The sequence below is a fragment of the Moschus berezovskii genome, chromosome 26, assembly GCF_049115385.1.
Source record: "Moschus berezovskii isolate FMDL1 chromosome 26, NW_MosBer_1.0, whole genome shotgun sequence".
NCBI lineage: Eukaryota > Metazoa > Chordata > Mammalia > Artiodactyla > Moschidae > Moschus > Moschus berezovskii.
Genome location: NC_142485.1, coordinates 17,073,565 through 17,080,223, shown reverse-complemented (window position 1 = coordinate 17,080,223; position 6,659 = coordinate 17,073,565). Strand labels below are relative to the sequence as shown.

General features: G+C 45.1%; 1 pseudogene; it reads right to left on the bottom strand.

Annotated features, from left to right (window-relative positions):
* Nucleotides 1–2,181: 2,181 nt before the first annotated feature.
* Nucleotides 2,182–2,698, bottom strand: LOC148773744 (prefoldin subunit 6 pseudogene; annotated as a pseudogene).
* Nucleotides 2,699–6,659: the final 3,961 nt, after the last annotated feature.

The following is a 6,659-nucleotide window of genomic DNA, read 5'->3' as shown; positions in this document are numbered from 1 at the left end:
AGAGCATTGTCCTGGGTTTGGTGCTTCTCTTCCACAAGTCCTTTCATTCTCTTTTTAACTGTTTTACCTGCTGCTGCCTCTGTGTAACTTCCCAGGTGGCGCTAGTGTTAAAGATCTTGCTTACCAATGCAGGAGACATGAGACTCAAGTTTGATCCCTGGGTCAGGAAGATCCCCTGGAGGAGGGCACGGCAACCCACCCCGGTATTCTTGCCTGGAGAATCCCATGGACAGAGAAGCCTGGCGGGCTACAACTCCATAGATTTGGACACGACTGAAGCAATTTAGCACACACACACCTTTGTGTAGGGTCTTCCCTATGTAGTCCCCACCACAAGCATCTGCCCTGGCTGTTACAAATGAGGTGTTCAGGGACAAGCCACTCTTTTGTGGCAGGGCAATAAAAAGCAATATGAAAGAAATTTTTTAAAAATTTGGACTCTTTGGTGCTGTGATGTCTCCTTGGAGGAGAATGGTGTATGGAATATGAGAATTAGTGTCTAGCCAGGTACCAGTGCTTTGAGTTGAATATACTGGATGATCGTTCCACTTTAGATGGCCTTTGATCAGTTTCCTCCATCACATCTCACCAAAGATAGCTTTGATGCATTGGACTGTTGAGCTTTGTGTCTCAAAGGCTTCCATTTCTGATGGCTACCTCTTTGCTGAGGTGTAGGCTACTTCCTGTCTTTTTTTATAAATTCTTTTTCATGCAGTTGGCTCAGTGGTAAAGAATCTGCCTGCAGTGCAGGAGACTTGAGAGACATGGGTTCAATCCCTGGACCAGGAAGATCTCCTGGAGGAGGGCATGGCAACCCACTCCAGTATTCTTGCCTGGAGAATCCCGTGGACACAAGAGCCTGGGAGGCTACAGTCCGTGGGGTCACAAGGAATTGGACATGACTGAGCGACCTAAAACAACAAACATGCAATTCAGCATGGTGAACTCCATCCCACCTCTGACCTTACAACATACAAATATCATTGGACCACTTCTGTTTTCCAGAGAACTAGTAGACAGCTGCTAAGTTCAGAACACGTAATCAACTATTTGTGACTGTAATTCGCTTGTGATTGTGATTGTAATTGTGATGACTGCAATTCCCTTTGTGTCTTGGTTCCAAAAGTGATAACACTGATCCTGTAGCTTGAAAAGTCCCCATCGGGTGACACTCTTTTATGAAAATACACCATTTTATACACTTGTTTCTGACAAAAAGGAAAAAAATGTGAAGTCCACCCTAGTTCTGTCCGGACAAGCACAGAGAGAGGCGTGTTGGATTGCCAGACAAATATTTTCCCCTAGTTTTGCTCAATGAACTTGATTCACTGGAGGGCCTTTTGCCCATTGAGCAGGGGAGGTGGGCTGCCTCGGAAGCAGGCGCTGCCCCACTCTCCGCAGGGCACTGGAGTGAATCATCGTTTTCATGAATGAGGAGAGGAGGAGGGAAGAAAATACAAGGAGCTCCTTGCTCATGCCTCAGACAAGGCAAACATTTTTGTGAATAATTTTTAGATAATATATGACGGGTTGACTTTTGGGTTCTGTTGTTGTGAATGGAACGCAGAGAAAAAAGAACTTGTTTCAACACAAGTTTTATCTGATATCCTATTCATCTGCCCATTCTTTCTAGAATGTTTGGCAACTTTTCTAGGGTACAGAGAAGGCACAGTGTTGAATCATGTTGCTTTAAAGTGTTGTACAAACCCTGGCTTGAAACTCACTTAAGGAGATGGTTGATCCCACCATATAGCAAGGAAAAATCTGGCCAGGGTGTATACCTACCTCATTTCTGAGGAAGATTAGAGCTGGGATATATGTTGCTACAGATGCAGTGCCTTTAGCAGAAGCCAAAGTGAAAAAAACAGAAAAGGCTAACATAGATGCCAGATGTATTTTTCAAACTGAAGTATAGTTGATAATATATTAGTTTCTGATGTATGGTAAATGATTTGTTTTATATATACATGATATTTTTCATTCTTTTCCATTATAGGTTATTGCAAGATATTGCCTATAGTTCCCTGTGCTATATGGTAAATCCTTGTTATTCATCCATATTTATATTTGGTAATTTGTATCTGTTAATCCCATACTTTAATTTATTCTTTCTCCCCATTTCCCCTTTGGTAAACCAAAAGTTTGTTTTCTTTTTTTTTTATTTTTTTATTTTTTCACATTTTATTAGCTACAGTATAGACCCTAGAGCTGCCTCATACCTTCCCGTCCCCCACCCCCCAGGGCAGGGTCAGGCTTTCCCAGGAGCCCCTGCCTTTGCTGCCTGCGCCCGCTGAAACTCCTGCTACAGCTGAGCAAGAGTCTCCCTCTGTTGTTCTGACTGCCGCTCTAGGTCTCGGAGCTGGGATTCATATCGCTTAATCTCAGCTGTGATGTAGTCCAGCCTTTTCCCCACCGTGGCCCGAGCTTCCCCCAGCTCCTGTTTGACCAGCACGGGCCCTAGAAGTTTAAACACCACGTTGGACCCATCCAGCAGGGTCAGTTCCTCCTTCACGATATTATTTTTTGTTAGTTGTGCCTCTAGCTTCTGCCTCCCTGACATGGATTTACTCAAGTCCTTCTGCAGCTGTTGATATTTCTCCACTTCCCCCTGCAGCTTCTTCTGGATTAGCTCAGCCATGGCGGAGACGAAAGCCCCCAGGCTCGGGGAGTGGCAGCCGAACCGCTCCCCGACTCACGCTCTCCCAAAAGTTTGTTTTCTATGTCCGTGAGACTGTTTTGTAAATAATTCCATTGGTACTGATGTTTCAGATTCCATGTATAAGTGATATCAATATAATGTTTGTCTTTTCCTGTCTGAGTGAATTCACTTAGTACAATAGTCTCCAGGTCCATCCATGTTGCTATAAAGGGCAATATTTTACTCTTTTTCATTATCTATATTTCATTGAATGTATATACCTCATCTTCTTTATCCATTTGTCTATCAGTGAGTGTTTATGTTGCTTCTGTGGCTGGGCAGTTTATTAGAAAGCATATTGAATTTCTTTTTCACTGATGTCTGATGACTTGAGTTTTGTAGAATCCACTCAGAGAGAGTCTTCCCTAACCCAGGAATAAGAAGCAACAAGATCAAGAGAAGAAGCCCTGGGATAAAAGTAAATAACAACAATAATAATAATGTTTACTTCTGATTTCAGGCACTGGCTATCTTTGGCTCCTGTCCATCATTTAACCTTGATAGTGGGTCCAGGCTTCTGAGACTGATACACTCCATGGCATGTACCCTCTTGACCTCTTGACTTCCTGCCCTTCCCAACCTTGTCCTTCTCCTCTTGTCCTTGTAGTTTTGTGTTTCCATTCTTAGCTCATGCTGGTCCTTCTACCTGGAACTTCTCAGTTCCCTTCACTGAATTAGGCAGCAAGGTTTACCCCAGGCATTCTCTTTCCTGGGTGGTCTTTCCACACCCTTTTCTGGGTTAAGCATCCTTTCTCTGCGTTCCTAGATCGCTGGATGTAACTGTGAGTCAGCATCTTCTTCACTTCCATTGACCAAATCCTGAGGTCCTCACAGGGAAAAGATCATGCCTTTTGTTCATCCACGCATACATTCATTCAACAAAGATTTATTAGATTCCTCTTACATGCCAGATTCTGCCTTAGAGACTAGAGAGAAAGGAGTGAACAAAACGTAAGATTCTTGTTCCCCAGATGTGTGTACATTCTAGCAGAGGAGACAGAAAAAGGGGAAACAAGCTAGCCAATACGTCCAGAACTACAGAGAAAATGGACACGTGTTGATGTGTGCGAGAGTGCCTGCTATTTTAGGCAGGCAAGGCTTCACTAAAGAGAGAGCTCTCAGCTGAGACTTCCAAGCAAGCAAGAGCCAACTATGTGAAGATCTGAGTCGGGGGACCCAAGTGTACGACCCCAGAGGAGGAATGAGCAAGTGCAGTAAGCAAAAAACCTAGAGAGGGCCTTGCGGCTGATGGACTAGCAAATCCCAGCAGAAGTCAGGGTCAGCTACCTCGGGGCCTGAGAGTCATAGTAAAAGTGGTGATCTTATATCTGTGTGGCGGGAAACACCGCGACAGCTCTAAACATGGAATTGTAGGATGAGCTTTTCATTTCGCAGAAACCACCTTGGCTGTGTGTGATGTGAATGGATTTTGCTTTGTGTCCCCAGAGCCTAGCTTAATGCCTGCTTCTGTTTCACACCCTGACACCCAAGGCCATGCTGCTTTTCTGCACATGAAAATTGCCTTTTCCAAGGCATGTGCTGTCCAGCGAAAAGGCAAGTTCAGCATCATTTCAATTCAACACACGGTGCAGAGCTGACTTCCTGCTCTGGCCTCGGCTATCTGCTGGCCTCCACCCAGCTTTTAAAAACTTCCTGAAGTTGACATTGCAGCAGAGATTTGTTTCTTAGTTTCAGAGATAATCCATTCAATGTTTGTTCATCCCATTTAGACCTAGGGAGACCACCTCAGACGTTCAAGGAATTGCCTCCAGGCAAGACTACAGGGTGGGGCCATAATGAGGAACTGGGGTACCTTCTCAAGTTGAAGCATTACTTTCTAGAAGATGCTGAAGGCAGGAATCAAGGCTTCTGTTCACTCTGTGACTTTCTTCTAAGACTTCTTACCAGTGAGTCAACCTCAGTATACCTGAAATGACCTGTATTATTAAAAATGAAATTCAAGAAGCAGTACACAAGGACTTCCCTGGTGGTCCCTTGGCTAAGAATCCATATTGCCAATGCAGGGGGCCTGGGTTTAATCCCTGGTCAGGGAACTAGATCCCACATGCCGAAACTAAGAGTTCACATGCCATGACTAAAGATCCTGTGTGTCATGGGGTCGCAAAGAGTCAGACACGACTGAGCAACTGAATTGAACTGAACTGAAGACCTGGAACAGCCAAATAAATATTAAAAAATGAAGCAGTGCAGACAGGCATACAGACTGCCACCTGGGAGTTGATGTTCATGCAGCCTGTTTCACAGCCTTGGGGGCGGTGGCCCTGAGCACCAGAGAACGACCTGCGCTTTGAGGTCACTCTTAGATCTGCTTGCGGTGCCTTGAATCCATGATGGAGTGATACTGGATAAATTTGTTTCAGAGACTTATCAACCCTCTGGGGATGGAATCTTTTTATTATTATTAGTTTTGGGGTTATACTATTGATTTTAAAATATAGTAACATACTTTAAGAGACTCTGCACTCCAGAATTACAGGTCAACTTTCAAAAATGAAAGTTGACCTTCCTGTTGAAATAGAATCCTAAAAGTAACCTTTTTAGGGAACAGCTGTAACCTGTCACCTGTAATCTGAGAGCCCCCTCCCCTAGCTCACTAGCAGCAAGCCCACGATCTGGGCAGTTTTGGAATAGCTTGAATCCACCCACCTTCCCATTTCCAGGTAGAATTAGGGACTTTGTGAATAGCCTGGTCCTCTGAAAAATGCTAAGTTGTGTTACTGTTTTGAAGAGAGTGTTTCAAATCTGCACTCACAAGGTAACAGACATTTTGCCACAGACTGAAACCCACTGACAGTAGGTCATGGCCATGCCATGACAGTGGCATGACAGTGGCCATGCTGTGTGCACGTGGCTTCTGTGATGATAAACAGTGAAATGCTAGGTCCAGGGCCCCCCCTCCAGATGCACTCCTAGGGACATCCCTGGGGTCCAGTGGTTAAAACTTCGCACTCCACTGTATAGGGCTTGGGTTCAATCCCTGATTGGTGGACTAAGATCCCATACGCTGTGGGGTATGGCCAAAAAGAAAAAAAAAAATCTAGAAAGGAGGTTATTTTTTGCCCACATGCCGTGGAAGAATGGGCCTATTTCTTCGTCAGCACAGAGAGGCGGCTCCTGAATGGGTCTGGTGCTTGCAGCCTTGGCCCCACATGCCTTTCCACCTCTGCTCCTCCATAGCTGCCCTCCTCCTTCAATGGCCCAAATGATGCACCCTCTCCTTCCGGAGCCTCTGCAGGGATTCCATCCCCACCACCACTGGCTAACTCTGACTCTTAGTCCTGATCTCTCTTTATGCGTCATCTCCTCCAAGGAGCTGTTGACCTTTCTCCTCCAGATGAGGTTCAGTGACCCTCTTTTGAGCTGTCACAACACTTGGGTTTACCCACATTCTGTTGTATATCCATTGGAAATGATTTTCTTCCGGTCAGGTTCCATTCCTAGAATATAAATGCCTCAAAAAGGCTCACTTATCTCGTTTACCGTTGAGTCCTTGCCATCTAGCATGGTTCTTGGCACCTGACAGCCCCCAACCAATATTTGTTAAATAGTGTGACTCTGGATGCTGTCTGTCCCTCATCTCTACAGAGTGGATCACAGTAGGTGTTATTTCATGTGTGTATTTGCTAAGTATCATGGATGTACCCTGCATTTTGCTAGACATTGTGGTTCAGATGGTAAAGAATCTGCCTGCAATGCGGCAGATGTGAGAGACCTGGGTTCTATCCCTGGGTTGGGATGATCCCCTGGAGGAGGGAACGCAACCCACTCCAGTATTCTTGCCTGGAGAATCCCCGTGGACAGAGGACCCTGGTGGTCTGTAGTCCATAGGGCTGCAAAGAGTTGGACACGACTGAGCAACTAGGCATAAGCATGTAGAATATAGAAAAGAATAGAAATTAGGCATCTTGTCTTGAGGACAGTTAAAGGGAGCCAGTTAATC